We start from the raw sequence: 15,948 nt of genomic DNA, 5'->3' as shown, positions 1-15,948 counted from the left end.
CATGTGGTGTCGTGAGCCAGTTCACAGAGGGAGCAGGAGGCTCTAGAAGCTCCGTCGGCACGGGTCTCCCCTGGGCTTTCTTGCTCGAAGCCCCTCAGCTGTCACCCACATCTGCTTTTACTTCTCCCCATCACCGTTCCTTTTTTGGCTCCGGGGAAGTTTTCTAAATGCCCAGAACAAGCTGTTTTCAGTTGATTATGCATACATTTTCATTCAATAACAAATTTTATTTCATCCGCTATGTCTAAAACATTATCCTTTGAACATTGAGTCCATTATGAAACTATTGAGATGTAATCTCATGTTTGATGTCATCTTTAAAAGCCAGCGTGTACTGCCCATGTCTCAGGACTCACTAGCTCCTCTTCACGTGCATCATGGCCACACATGGCTGATGGCTACTGCAGCGGCCAGCACACAGTTCTAGATAGCAGAAAAGGAGGAAACACTTACAAAAAGCTTTGAAGTCAAAACTGTACAAGGCCAATAAGAGAAGAGTAATAACAGACCAATCGCTTATCAACATAGATGCAAAAAACTCCAAGCAAAATATTGGCAAACTGAATTCACTCAATACACATAAAAATGGAAAAGATCATGTCAAATTGTTATATTCCAGGAATTTAAAGGTGGTTTAACATTAGAAAGTATGTGTGTGTACGAGTGTGTAACATCAGCGTGAACAGATTATGAAGAGACAAGGCCACTAATTTTTAACGATTTCATCTCAGAGTGATCAGGTTTGGGTGATTTTTAGTTTACTTTTTATATTGCTTATACTTTTTACATATTAAAAAGCAATAAAACTATTTTCATAGCAGGAGAATAATAGGAGAAGAGAAAAACCCAAAATTAGAAATGAGAATGAAGAACTAACAACAGAAACAGAGGAAAAGAAAAAATTTTGAGAGAACATTTTAACTCCATGCAAATAAAATAGAGTGAATGTCACTATAGAAATATATACAGGATCTGTACTTTTCCTTATCTAGAAAAAAGTACTTCTGACCTCAAAAAAAGTAAATAGAATATCTAACCAGACAAGTTAGCATGGAACAGTTGAAGGTGTCACTAAAGGTCTGAAGTCTGCCACCAAAGTCCATATCAGTCTTATGAAATTTGATGAAACCTTCAAATTCAAGTAACAGGTAATTCCAGCGCCATTTAAAATGTTCTAGGTGAATGAAAAGAGAAAGCTTCATGTCTGTCTTTATTCAGTACAAGAGATACCAAATCCTGAAAAAACAGGAATAAATAATAAACAATAAACTAATTTCCTAAGATCACTGATGGAAATATCCTAGTGGAATATAACAAGTAGACCCAGGAATATGTTTAAGAAATGAAATGCAAGCTGGGTCCGCGTTAGGAACAATGGCCATTCATCCACTTCCTGTGAGTCTCACTCCAGCGTTCCCGGAGGCAGAGTCTGAGATGAGGGTTCTCACGCAGGTGCTCCATCATGGGAGCTCCTGGGACACAGTCAGAATCGGAGGCAGGAGCGGCAGGGAGATGCTGGGTGGACAGGAGGCTCCCTTGGAGTCCAGCTTTGGTCTGTCCCACAGGGGGATCTGAAGCGGGAAGAGCACCACCGTCTGCTCCACCTGGAGGCCAGCGGACCGGCTTTTGTAATCGGTACAGCCCAGCGTGACTGTGGGCTGGCCCCACACCCAGGGGGTCTCTGGGAAAAGGGCCCCTGTGGGCTGAGGGCAATTCTCTGGGATACATGGGCGGGGCAGCTGTGAGCAGTTAGTCGCTGGCACTCCCAGCAGCTGGTGGATCTGGAGTGAGGGGCTTGGGAGTGGGGTGCTCCATCAGCATCTCCTACAAGTCAAAGGAGAAGATGCCTGATTGTATTTAAAATTAATACACAACTTACTAAGATGCAAAACTTTAAAAGCCTCACTTTGCCCCTCGAACTTCAAGTTTGACAAAAATTATTATTCTATTTGTATTTCTGGTAAAATTTGTGTACAGACAAGTAGACATTTCCTCTTTGCTTAGTGTTTGGGTAATTCCAGATTAACTGCTAAAATCCTTCAATAAGCAACCCTCTTTATAAGCTTAATTGCTTCAATAGCCTATTTCCGTAAAGCAAACTATCCCAAACTCAGTGGCTAGTCATTACTTCCCAGAATTCCGTGGGTTGGCAATCTGGGAAGTTCTATTGCTGGTCTCCCCTGGCCTCATATGTACAGCTGCATCACTGAAGGCTTGATGGGGATCAGTCAGTCCACGATGGCCCCTCTCACATGGCCGGCACCTCAGTTCTCCTCCTCGTGGCCTCTCCAGGTGGCTGGCCCACGTTTCTTCACAACATGGAGGGAGCTCTCAGGCTGCCAAGAGAGGAGATGGGTGCTTCCAGGTGCCTTGGGCCAGACTCCAGCCTCCTTCTCTCAGTGAGAGCCCGCCAGGAGACGGGCCCAAATCCAGAGAGGCGGAGAGATCGTCTTCCTCTCTGCGTGGAGGCGCAGCAGTGCTGCACTGCAAAGAGCCTCTGACAGGCGGGGACACATTATTATACAAATACCACATTAACTAATTACTTTTCTTCAACTTTTTAAACTGTATTTTAAAATGGAATATACTCCCCGTGCCTGTCCGAGCAGCACTATAAATCTCCCAGGCACGTTTTTCTAAGTGCCTGTGATAGACAGAATAATGGTTCCCCCAATGATGTGCACATCTTAATCCCCAGAAGCTGTGTGTTAGGTTACATGGAAAAAGGGGATGAAGATGGCAAATGAGATTAAGGTCGCTAAGCAGCTGACCGTAAAATAGGGAGAGTACCCTGTATGAGCCGGGTGGGCCCGGTAGAATCACAAGGGTCCTTAGAAGTGGAAGATGGATGCAGAAGAGTCAGAGGAAGACATGGACAATGGAAGCAGGCTCAGAGCCACTATGTACTGGCTTTAAGATGGCAGGACGGGGCCACCAAACAAGGAATGTGGGCAGCTCTAGCAGCAGAGAAGGCCAGGAAACAGATTCTGTCCCGGAGCCTGCAGAAGGGCACGTGGTCCTGCTAACACCTTGGTTTTAGCCCAGTGAGACCCAAACTACAGAATTGGAAGAGGACGTATTTCTGTTGTTTTAAACCACTAAATTTGTGGTAATTTGTTACAGCAGTGATGGAAAACTGACAGCACTTAAACAGTCCTTTTAAATCTAATAAATCAAACTTGGAACTGTAGAAAATCAATGTCGTGTTAAGCATTGCAGTACTGATTTACAAACTTCCTCACATTCCTATGTACTTACCAACAGCAACTAGACCAATTTCACTTTCCAAATTTAACCCACATGTTTATATGTCAGGTATGCCACTTTATTTTCCGCTTTATACAATTGAAAAACAAACACATGGATGGTGCCAATGCTTATGAAGCGTTTTCTTCAATTGAGTGAAACTGCGCCTACTGTGGGTTGGAGTCACCCTGTGGTGCTCCCCGGCGAGCCCTGAGCGGGCGCCTGCATAGGGCTGCTCTGCACGCATTCCCCATGCCTCACATCCACATTGCCGTATCCTGTATTCTCATCTTCAGTGCAAGCTCCTAGAGATCAAGAATCCTGACTCAGACCCTTGCTTCACCTTCCTATGCAGCATTTTCTTGAAAGCAGTGTAGGCTTGATAGCTGTTTGCGAGTTGATCAGCCATTTTGGAATGATCGGCCATCATCTCCATCATTCTCTAATTGCTGGCATAGTTATTTTGCAAAAGGTCAAAATGAGGCACTGAAGCAGACACTGATGCAGCAGGTTCCACTTCTGCTCCCTCTCCATGCAACCCAATGTGTTCAGGGCTCCACCCATTCCACCCCCCAGCTTCTGCTCAGCCAAGGCCAGTCAAGGGCATCCCACCTCTTCTTGCCATGATTGGTTCATGAACCTAGGTTTTGACCAATCATGGCATTCCCCTGGGGTGGGGGTGGGGATGAGGATAAGGGCTGTTACTGGTCTGGGCTGGCTGTGACTTAAGTTGGCCCAATTCATCTAGAACTCTTTTATCTCACAACTGGCCCCTCTTTTGGCAGAAAGTAGGAAGACTAAGCCTGACTCATGATTTCAAACAATTGCATCACCTTGTTTCAGGTCAGAAGGGCTTTGCTAAGTGCTCCTGGTGGGCAGAACACTGACCTCCATCAGACCAAAGCTCACGTTAGAGGAAGCCCCAAAGATGTGTGGGTGAGCCCTGACCTCTGATGATTCATGGATGCAAGAGCTCCGCTTGTTTTGAAACCCCCACACAATCCGTGCTCATCCTGGAACTAAGCTGATGCTCAGGAAATGCCTCACTGGCACGGGCAGACCAGGGCGGATGCCAGGCCTGTACTGAAGGACAGACATGCATCCATCTTGGATGACTGGTACTGTCGGCTGCACTGACCCCAACCCGTGTGTCCAGTGTCTTTTCCTGCTACCGCAAATCAGACTCCCCTCTCCCGGAAACTGAACCTCGCGGAATGCCCACTTTCCCTATGTGGCACACCCTCTTGATTGACCTGCAGCCTCTGTTCTCAACTTCCCCTGCAACTCCACAGGCTAAAATACCGAGCAGTGGCTCCCCAGCCAGCCTTGCAGCTGGGGGTGTCCAGGAGGTGGGGGAGTTCTGCGGGACTTCCTGGGAAGGTCTTTTTCTTCCAGAGAGCTCTCTCTCGGTCTGCCTGCCATTGGCAATGAGGCCTCTGGGCAGGGGCAGTTGTTGGTCGTATTGCAGACCTGCAGTGTGAGCCTGAAGACAGAGCCTGCGTGTTAAGGAAAGGGCCACTAGGATGAGGACGACCTGGATCTTGACCCGCACCTTACCTTGGGCTGACCACTTACAGAATTTCTTATGGGGTAAACAGTGAATATCTTTTAAGTCACGAGAGCTGATTTGGGGTTAGTTGTATGTAAACTACATGCAGACACACCTTTTTGTCTGAGTTGCTCCGTCTCTGCACTTCAGGACTCCACCTGGCACTCGGCTGCCCTGAAGATGACCCGTATGAGCCTGTCAATCGAACCTGCGGTGCTGGTCTTGGCCTGGAGAACTTCCACACGCTCAGGGTCTCAAGGCTTCCCAGGCCCACTGCGGACCAGCTCCTAGTCCCCAGATGTCCCAGCTGCACCCTCTCGCTGTGTGGACGTCGCACAAGCTGGGTCAAAGCCTCTTCATCCTTAAACTGCTCCGAGCCCCCCGCCTAGACTTGGGTGAGCAAAGGGACTCCTCGTGGTGCGGTGAGGATGGCCACTGCCAGCGGCTTCGTAACTCCTGGTCATCAATAGGTGTCATCCGGGCTTCTGCTTTGGCCAAAGGAGCAGAGTCCAGTGAAATTTCTTAGTTTTAAAAGATGAAGATCAGAGAGATCATTTTAATTGACTGGTTTTGATCGAGTTTCAGTGAAACTCCAGAAGCTCCAAACGTGGGATAAGAGAGCAGAGCCGGTGGCATCGGGGTACACGGGATGATGCGGGGTTTGAAGAGCAGGCGTCCAGCACAGCTGGCCAAGGAGATGGCCGGGCTCCCCTCGGTGGCCCACTGCCCCTGATGAGCTTCTCCTCACATCTTTGCATTTTCTTGTGGTGGCCTCTTCAGACCTAACACAGCTCAATCTTACTGCCCTTATGGACCAAGCACTGTGTTCAGTGTTGTTTTTTTAATCTTCACTCCAAGACAAGGAGGGGTCTTGTGAACTTCGACAGCTGAGGGAACAGAGAATTCCAGCGTGGGCCTGGCTTCACACCCCCGAGTGGTTCACGTGGCCTCACCCCTCCCTGGCCACAATGGACTGAGCACAGGGTGCACAGCCGGTCCTAGATCAGCGAGGGCCTCTGGCTTCTGAGCCTTGCTCAGACCATGTGTCAGTCATCAGGAACCCCTCTTCTGTTGACCTAGACTGGGAAAGTGGCAGTCTGGGCCAGGGAGGGCATGCCAGAGCTGAAAGGCCTCCAGGTAAACTTGGGGGTGGTGAGGGCAGCCCTGATGGTGCCAAGCAGCTTGAATTGGTGCACGTGTGGTTGAGGAGAGGGGAGAAGGGAGCAGAGGCTGCCCTGGGAGAGAACTGCCTGCTCCTCCATGCCCAGTGGCTGTCTGGTCCTCCAAGCTGTGTGAGTGCCCTTAGAATAGCATTCTGTTTCGAGGAAGGAAAGAGGAAGGAAGGAAGGAGGGAAGGGAGGATGGAAGGAGAGAGGGAGGGAAGGAAGGAAAGAAGAAGAGCGGAAGGGAAGGAAGATGGAAGGAGGGAAGGAAGAGCTTGGCTGCCTTCCTCCTCTCCATCCTTGCTGCTCCCTGCCCAGCCACAAATGTAGGCAAGTCCAGTCATTTTGAACTGAAAGAGGGACCACATTATGGAAGAATGTAATCATTAGAGTGGCCCTCATATGTCTTGTCACCCCTCAGAACAAACCTCTAGTACATTCTGAACCCAAAGGGACACAGGGACTCATTTTGGTTTGTCACAAAGATCCGGTACCCCAAGCCTGCAGCCTCCTGTGGCTGCTCTGCGTGGTCTCCTCCCTGGTCACTGCGAGATGGTGAAATGAGCTGCTTGCCCAACGTGCCTGATGAGCTAATAAATCACGGGGGCCGTGCGTGACACTGATTTCCTGGTTGCACAATCTCTGTGCAGGCAGGTCCCTGCCCTGGGCACCCCCTCAGCCCCTGATGAGGCAAAGACCCAGCTCTAGTAGGTGGGAGGTTATACTCCAGGCACAGGCTGAGTGTGCCAAAAAGGGGCGTGGCAGCAAGGGTGCCTTAGGGCTTGCTGGAAAGGGTCCGTCGTCCTTAGCACCTGATGAAACACGGCCAACGGGGGGCTTTGTTTTGAACCAGCTCAGTGCTCACCAGACTCTGCCTTTTCTCCTCCCTGCCAGGCTCTCCCAGGGAGCAGGCAGGCCAGTCTGTGCAATTCAACAATGGGCTGCAGCCTCTCACTGGCCAAGGCTCTGTGCGGGGCGTGTGGGGGACCAGGGGGACTGGGCCATGACCCTGGCCCCATGAAGCTCGCAGGGAGGAGGCAAGTGGGCAGCAGGCGTGGAGCTGAACTGCCTGGCTGAGTCTCCTCCGGACGGAATGCTTACTGAGTCACTTTCCTTGTTGTAAGTGGTGATGATAACAGAATACAATAGCAGTACCTCAGTTTGTCTGAATTAAATGAGATAATACATGGAAAGTCCTTAGACCAGTGCCAGGCATAGAGTGAATGACTAGCTACTGCTGGATTAGCTTTTGTTAATCAAAATAAATGCATATTTCCCCAAAGAAAGAAGGGAGGGAGGGAGTCCTATATTTTAGATGCACATAAATAAAGCTGTGGACACCATATAGCCATGAGAGTCTGGTGAGGGACATTTGGTGAACATGCCCAGTGGTTTAAGGCTGACAATGCAGAAGGCAAGTTGCTTCCCAGGGCTGGGATGGGCTGTCGCACCCTGGAACACAAAGGCCTGCCTGCCGAGGGGGCAGGAAGGAGGAGTGGGGACCTTGGCACTGAGGAGGCATCGCACCCTGGAACTGGGAATATGACCTCGCCTTGGGAGCCGAGCCTTGTCAGTGACAGCTGCCCAGAAGAGAGGTCCCCAAACCTGCCTGCTCAACTCCTCCTTGAATTCCTTGAGAAACCCCAGCATCTTTGCAGTGAATTCCCTTTTCCCTTTCAACTGGCTCAAATTGGTTTCTTTTGCCTGCAGAAACAAGAAATGAACCTGAGGCAAATTCCTAAGTTCTCAAATATTTTTGAGCGCTTCCCTTTCTGTCTGCACCAGCTAATGTGCAGCAGAAACCGTGGTGGCCGTTCAGCTGAGGCTTCCCCAAGACGAACGAACGAACCAGAGACGCCCTCTGGACTTCCCTCTCTTCACTCAGGAGGTGGATCTCTCCCTCCACCGGCCCCAGCACACCTGGATTCCAGGACTAATGCCAAGTTTTGCCAGCAGCAAACAATCCTGCGGGCAAGGAGGAGAGGAGGGAGAGAGGATTTCAATGTGGACATCCACAAATGCCGGCCTCAGAAACTGGGTTTAGGTGCTATAATTAACCACTCAAAAAAATAAAATATGAAAATCGGGCCCAGTAATTTTTCCAGATATTTTTCCGCTTAACTAAAAGTCCAGGATGTTTTTTTCCTAAGCTCCTTGGCTCTGAAATATGTGTATTTTGAAGGAAACAGGGCCCATATGTTGCTTATTTACGTTTCACACAAATGCTCCTAGGGAATATTTACTCAAGGTCCAAAGCAACTTCCATTTGTTTATGTTTTTAAAGAAACTCCCCGAACTTAAAAACAGGAAGTCCTTGTTGGCGAGTAACTACGAACTTGGCTCCATGGGTTTGGGCGGCTTGGGAATTGGCAACCCTGATGAGATCAGAGGGCTTTTCAGATTCCCGGGGGTGCACTGATCATCTTGCACCTGGTTGACAAGCGTGGGTTGATTCAACCAGAGACAAGCTCCATGAAGCAGTGGCCTGTGCTTTATGCCAATGACAGTTACATGGACGCTGGTGAGGAAGGGCCAAGGTGCTTTGGTGCCTTGGCAAGATGCCCCCTCCCACTGCCAAATAGAAGTGGCACAGGGCAGGCGAGAGGCGGCAGGATGGCGGCCTGGGACTAGTGGAGAGAGTGGCAAACGGAGGTGGACCTGTATTTGACCTTCCGCCTCTGCTTTTCTCTACCTTGAGCTCCGAAACCCTGCGAGGCTCAGTCTCATCATCTGTAAAATGGGAATAATGCGCCTATCTTATAAGATTTGAGGATCAGAAACACCCATCTAAAATTCCCAGCACAGTACCTGGTGATCAGCAATGGATACCCTTAGCAGACAATACAGGAGAGTCTGGAAGGCACCAGTGGGGGCCACACTTGCCCTAAGCCAGTGTGCTGTGGAGTTTCTGGGTCAGTTTTCAGAGGATGCCTGTGCAGGTGTGGGCTCAGGCAATAAGGAGAACTGAAGTTCATTCCTGTCAGCACTTCACTTGTGTCAGCGCTCTCCAAAGTGAGGTGTGGGACCCCAAGAGAGCGCAAGACGCACAAGACATGCTTCATATTTATTTCGCCTGGATGTGATAAAGCATATCTCCTAATTCTTAGTGTAAGGACTGGCTGCCTCGTGGAGTACCGCAGTCACAGAAGTCCGAGAGTGCTCCTGAGGGAAGGGTGGGAACTCCCCAGCAGGGAGAGGCAGGCCGAGCACCCTCCTTCTGAGTACTGGGCAGCTTACCTGCGCCTGGTGTGTGGGTTTACGTACATGGAAGAATCTTTGCAATTCTTTGGCATGATATAAAGAGTGATCATCCATGTGAGTCCCTGTGCATCTGACGTGCTCAGACAAGCCTTTCTGGAGATGAAGTGGGCGAGTTTCTTTTTAAAAAGGCGGGTACTTCTTTGGCTGAACTCTGTGTGCAAAGGCCAGTCATCAAAAGCAACTGACAGGGTTTCTGCAAACAGAAACACGCGAAAGCTGTCTTCAACGTGAGGGGATGTTTTAACACTGCATGAGAAACAGCTGCTTTTCAAGAAACTCATCCTATGGGGAGAGTGAAATGGGGAACTTTTCCATCCTTGTTTTTGTTTCCAGAAATAACGTGAGCACACCACTTATAGAAACTTTCATATCTGTGCCCTGAAAAAAACTTGCAAATGAAATTTTCCAACCTATTTAAAAATCGTCCAAAGTGTTTTGGTAGATTTTGAAGCTGTTTGTTTAAAAAGTATAAAAATGCAATACCTTGTAAGAAAAACTGTTGGACATCAAAAATGCATGGCATTTAGTAGCCACATTTCCCCACAAGCCTTTGTGTTCTTGGTGAACGGCGTTGAAGCAACGTGGCCGGGCATCAGGTGGTGTGCTGGACCCCTTTGGAGTTTCCTGTGTCCCTAGACGGAGCAGCCAGTAGAACCAGACCCAGAGAGCCCCACACTGAGAAGCCCAGGTTGTTGCATCAGAAAGTGTGGTCCCAGATTCACAAAGCCAGTGGAGTCCACTCCGTCACGGTAGTAATGCTGCCGGTGCTGCTTTAGTCAAGACAAAGGAGATTGGGTCCATAATGAAAAAGGTAAAAGTTATCTTAAATATTGTTTATTTCATCTGTTTTATTTATTTTTTATTTATTATTATTATTTTTTTTTTGCTGAGGAAGTTTCACCCTAAGCTAACTTCTGCTGCCAATCTTCCTATATTTTGTATGTGAGTGGCTGTCACAGCATAGCCACTGACAGACTGAGTGGTGTATGTCCACACCCAGGAACCAGACCCAGGCTGCCAAAACAGAGTGTGCCAAACTTAACCACAAGGCCACTGGGCTAGACCCTGTTCTTATTTTTTTTTAATTTTTTTATTTTTTTTATTTTAATGTATGTTCTATTATCCAGATAATATACTACTTCAGAGTCATGAGTATAGAATATATGCGTGTGTACATATATATATAGGTACACAAATAATGTATTGATATATTGGGGATGAGTTTTTAGATTTTCCAGAATTACAGTGGCCCAGATGTTTCCACTGGGTGGTAGTTCCAAAGAGCTACATGTGATACCAGCCTCCTAGCTGTCCAGACCCACCCAGTCCTCAGCCCGGCAAAGCCTGTGCTCACCAGGCTTCATCTCCCCTGAGCTCTGGCCTGTCTGTTCCTTACCTGGCCCTGCCTGGCCTCAAAACACGTGGAGGCTGTACTTTGGCCAAAGGGCCCATGTGGAGATGACATGCAAGTTAGAACCTTCCAGCTCCGTGCCAAAGTCTCGCTCTGGCCTCCCTGCCTCCCCTTGTGTGGCACCCGGTCTGCTCATCCTCCTAAAGGACTGATCTGATGGGCTGGTTGCGGGACCTGCTCAAGTCACGAAGCTGCACTGTGAGCAGCCACAGGACAGGTCTCTGCTCCCAAACAGGGCATGTTTGAGCCTGGCCCAGCCTAGCCTTCCTCTTTTGTCCTCCAGCCCAGCCCCACTGGACCACCCAAACAAGCCGCTGTTACAAAAAGTATCCAAAACATGGAGATGCAAAGACAAGTCCAGAGATCACCATGTTCCCTTCTGAATGTCATGCTGAGGCACTGTCTACCAGGCCTGCCTGAGGAGCATCGGATCCCAGGGGGCGGGGGCGGGTAGTGCGCTGGTTTTAAAGAAATGCCCACAAGTTCTTTGATAATCCTTGCCTCCCAAAGGTGGAGCTTAATTTCCCTCCCCTCGAGTGGACTGTGCTGGCCGCCTCGCTCCTGGAAAACAGAACACAGCCGAGCAGGGGCATCACTCTGACATCAGTTTCTAAGAAGACTATGCCTCCATCTTGGGTCCTGCCTTCCCTCCCTCTCTCTCTCCATTCCTCTTGGTCTGGTGTCTCTCTCTCCCCCCTCTCTCCCTTCTCCTCCCCCCTCCCTCCTCTCCGACTCCCTGTCCCTCCTCAACCTTCTCTCTCATCACTCCCCCCCGGGGAGGCCAGCTGCCCTGTCTTGTGAACGGCCCTGCAGAGAGGCCCCATGACAAGGAACTGGAACCTTCTGCCAACAGCCACCTGAGCAAGCTTGGAAACGGATCCTCTGGCATCTTCCAAAGACTGCTGCTCCGGCTTACAACTTGACTGCAGCCTGATCAGAGACCGTGAGCCAGGGCCGCCGAGACAACCTGCCTCCAAATTCCCGGCACTCAGAAACCCTATGAGATAAGACACGTTTGCTGTTTTAGCTGCTGAGTTTTGGGGTGCTTTGTCACATAGCACTAGATGACTGATTTGCTTAACATCTTCTGTTGATTGAGGGCAAGACTCCATAAAGTCGTGTGTTAACTTGGGGAATGTTGATAAATTGCAAACGGTTTCTTCTGGCAGAGTAGATAACCCCAAAGATAAGGACTTTATTGTCCTGTAGGACATTAACCAGTTTTGTATGTAATTTTACCATCTTGTTCCATCATCCCTTTTTAGACTATCTCTATCAGTATTTCAGATCTTTTGAACCAGCTTTATCATTTTGGTGATTCCCTCATTAATGAGCTAAATAAATATTTGACACCAAAATATTTGTGAGAGAATCGCGTTTTAACATTTTAGAATCACGCTTCAACATCGTGTACTTTCATGCCTCTGTGTTTTGTTCCTGCTGGATCTGGAGACCAGAAACCCTTCCCTGTTCGAGAGCCACTTGTCCTACAAGACCCACTTCTATGTCCCTTCTCTGAGGAAGCTTTCTCTGAGCTCCAAGGAGGAAGCCGTTTCTCCCTTCTCCATTGTCTTAGGGCTCTCCAGAGAGACAGAACCAATAGCGTGTGGATAGACAGATTGAGCGATCTATATCTATATCCATGGATCAGTCGAGAGAGATTTATTACAAGGTACTGGTTCATGTGACTATGGAGGTAGAGAAGTCCGTTATCAGCTGTATGCAAGCTGGTGATCCAGGAATGCCGGTGGTGTGGTCCAAAGGCCTAAGAGCCAGAGGGCCAACGGTGTAGGATTCAGTCCTGGTCTGAAGGCCCAAGATCCAGGAGCACCGAAAACAGGAGAAGATCGATGTCCTCGCTCAGTCAGACAGTCAGAGAGCAAATCTAACCTTTCTCTGCTTTTTTGTTCTATAAGGCCCTCAACAGATTGGATGATGCCCACCCACACTGGGCAGGGCCATCTGCATTACTCAGTTCACCAGTTCAAGTGCTGACCTGCTCCAGAAATGTCCTTGCAGACACCTGCAGAAATAACATTTAACCAGGTAAGTGGGTGTCTCATCGCCCAGTCAAGCCGACGCCTAAGATTAACCTTCACACCCTTGTTCCCATAGCACTTTGCTCATAATGCTACTAGAGAATTCCTCAGACAATATGAAGGGTTCTAGGTCCATCCCCAACACTAGACCCCCAGGCCTTTCCTGAGGAAGAGAGGCAGGCTGGCCTTGAAAGTAAAAAGTCATTTTCCCAGGAGTTCTCTCCATTTGAGCCAACCCAAGAGGAAGGATGAAGCCTCAGCGTGGAGGAAGATGTGGCTGAAAACCTCGAGACTGGATAGTTTGTCAGACAGAAACGAGGGAGAGAAGTGCCTCAGCTGCAGAGAGCCAGAGAGGGTGGTGTGCCGGGCGGCCGGAAGTGTGCAGCCAGAGGCCAGGGCAGAGAGGAGAGGCCGGATCTGAGGGGGCTGGTGAAGGCGCTCTCCTGAGAAGGCCCAGCACGTGGCTCAGTCAGCACAGCTTCTGAAAGGAGTCTCTCTGCTCGGGGAAATCACGATCTTCACGAGGGCAGAGGGAATGTTGCATGTATCCCAGAATCCACTGCCTCACTCCCAACACATGGTACGTAAATGCTTATTAATTAATAAACTCACAAGTAAATGAATGACTTCAAGATAGTCATTCAGATAAATTTTTTAAAAAACAAGTGTCTTGTAAAGCGTTTTCATCAAAATGGCTGGTAAAATATTCCTCTTCGGTCCTCTAAATACACACCCTTCCCCACCATGTCAGCACCAGCCCTTTTCTCTCTTTCTTGTCCTAAAGCTTCCTCAAGGCTATAGGAGTGTATACGTATCAGCTTCTGCCGCAGAGCAAACCACCCCAAAGCTTAGTGGCTGCGTAAGTTCCCTTTTGCCGCTGTAACAAATTACCACAAATTTAGTGACCTACAGCACTACGGAGTTATTCTCTTACAATCCTGGAAGTCAGAAGTGCAAATGAGTCTTAAGAGCTAAAATCAAGGTGTCAGCTGGGCTGGTTCCTTCTGGAGGCTCCAGGGAAAAATCTATCCCTTGCCTCCTCCAGCTTCCAGAGGCTTCTAGCATTCCTCGGCTTGTGGCTGCATCACTCCAATCTCTGTTTCTGTTTTCACATCTCTTTCCTTTCTGTCTGACCCTCCCGTGTCCCCCTCCTAAGGACCTTTGTAATTCCATTGTGCCCACCTGGATAGTCTCCTCATCTCAAGGTCCTTGACTTGATCGGATTGCAGAGTCCCTTTGACTGTAGAAGGCACATCCTCACAAGTTCTGAGGATTAGGACAGGCCATCGGGTTTTGGCGGAGGAGGAGGGTAGTATATTATTCATCCTGCCGCAGTGGCTTGGAACAACAGCGATGTGTTCTCCCTACTATCTGGGCCAAGCTCGGCTGGACATGTTTCTGATCCCAGCTAGGCTTGCTCATGTGTCTGCAATCAGCTGCTGGGCCAGCTGGGGCCTGGCTGGCCGGAGCTGGGATGGCTCATCTCTGCTGTAGTGGTCTCTTACCCTTCAGCAGGCCAGGACAAGCTTGTCTACATGGCGGCTGGCCAGCATTCCAAGAGAGGGTGAAGGCACGCAAGGCCTCTTGAGACTCCGTCTCAACTGGTCCAGTGTCACTTCTGCCAGTGCTGTTGACCATAGCAAGTCACGAGGTCATCTCAGATTCCAGGAGAGAGCAAACAGGTGGAGCCACAAATTCATATTGCAAAGGTCATGGGTGCAGGGCCGTGGAGGATGGCAGCCCTTCTTGCAATATACCACAGTGAATGTTTAACCACTGCAAAATCTTGAATTCACTGCATATTTATTGAGCACCTACCATGGGCTCTGCTCACAAACAGGCAACAGCCCCAGGAACCCCAAAAATCAGAGACCCCGAAAGCCACCCTTTGTCCTCCCTGTAAGAATTCTCTGCTCCCGACCATCGCATGTTCCAACTTGTTCTATTCCCACCACTCTGCACATGGCAGGTATATCCATCTGCATGTCCTTCCCCGTTCCTCTCCTCCTCACCAGACGCACCCCCTGTCAAGGCCGAAACTAAGCCGACATCAGGAAGCCTTGCGGCATCCCCCAAGGGCGTCATCCACCCCCTCCCTACAGCCCTCTGTGTTAAGGTGTGAGCTGTCTCTCCTAGTCCAAGGCAGCTGGCCAGGTTCCAGCTGGGAGGCAGAGCTGGGCCAGCACCGCACAGCTGAACAGGTAAGCTCTGTTCTCAACAGCGACACCGTGTGGCAGGAGGAAGCGATGGCAGTGTGGTCTGAGCAGGTGTGGGTCTTCGCCCACTTGGCTGTGGAGTGAAGACCGACCCTCCCTCTCCGTCCATAGGGCTCAAGGCCGCTCCAGGAAGACATCCCGGCCTTCCTGCCTTTGAGACACTAAGGCAAACAGGGACGATGAATACGTAGCGGCTGAAAAACAAGTGGCCAGACCATACTTGCCCCCACTTGTTGGAGCAGGCCAGCCTGGTTACACATGAAACTTAGAGCTGCTTTCTCAGCGGCACGTTTTGTTTTTGTAACTTTTTACTTTGATATAATCTCAAACATAAAGAAAAGTTGCAAGCATAGTACAAGGAACTCCTCTTTACTTTTCACCTGGATTTACCAATTAAGTACATATTGTTCCATTTGCTTTATCATTCTCTCTCTCTTTATATATATATAAAATCCACATATATATATATGTGGATTGTTTTCCTGAACTGGTTGAAAGTAGGAGAAACTGTCTTCCAATTTACCACTAATTTCGGTGTGTGATTCGTAAGAACAGGGACAATCCCTTGCATATCTATAGTTTTATTATCAACATCAGAAAATTTTACATTGATGCAATTCCATTGTCTAACGCATAGCCCATATTTAAATTCCATCAAATGTCCCTATAATGTCCTTTACAGCAATATTTTTTCCAATCAACATACCTTTTTAAATCCTTAATTGATGGGGGATCGGTGAGCCGAGGAGTCGAAAGAAAGATTTCTTAGACTCTCAAGATCTGGCAGTAGTGCTCTTTTATTTAGAGAATAGTGTGGAATAGCATGGGGACAGGACCCATGGGCAGTCAGAGCTCCTGCTGCTGCCCCCGCTGGCATGGGGACAGGTCCCATGGGCAGGCAGAGCTAGTGTGTGGGGACAAGACCCACAGGCAGTCAGAGCTCCTGCTGCTGCCGCTGCTGCTGCCCCCGCTGGCATGGGGACAGGACCCATGGGCAGGCAGAGCTGGTTCGTGGGGACAGGACCCACAGGCAGTCAGAGCTCCTGCTGCTGCCCCCGCTGGC

At 49.2% G+C, this 15,948-nt stretch overlaps 2 long non-coding RNA genes across 2 annotated transcripts; both read right to left on the bottom strand.

The window, feature by feature from the left end:
* Nucleotides 1–212: 212 nt before the first annotated feature.
* LOC138920110 (uncharacterized) lies at nucleotides 213–5,846 on the bottom strand. The gene is made up of 2 exons (XR_011430788.1): nucleotides 4,911–5,846; nucleotides 213–1,824 (listed from the first exon to the last, which is right to left on the bottom strand). It is a non-coding gene; the product is annotated as an uncharacterized lncRNA (long non-coding RNA).
* A 3,082-nt stretch (nucleotides 5,847–8,928) lies between these two features.
* Nucleotides 8,929–12,729, bottom strand: LOC138920060 (uncharacterized). Its single transcript, XR_011430698.1, has 2 exons — nucleotides 11,488–12,729; nucleotides 8,929–9,986 (listed from the first exon to the last, which is right to left on the bottom strand). It is a non-coding gene; the product is annotated as an uncharacterized lncRNA (long non-coding RNA).
* Nucleotides 12,730–15,948: the final 3,219 nt, after the last annotated feature.

Source organism: Equus caballus, chromosome 22, assembly GCF_041296265.1.
Source record: "Equus caballus isolate H_3958 breed thoroughbred chromosome 22, TB-T2T, whole genome shotgun sequence".
In the NCBI taxonomy this organism is placed as follows: domain Eukaryota; kingdom Metazoa; phylum Chordata; class Mammalia; order Perissodactyla; family Equidae; genus Equus; species Equus caballus.
The sequence above is the reverse complement of the archived record's forward strand: the minus strand, read 5'-3'. Positions and strand labels throughout refer to the sequence as shown.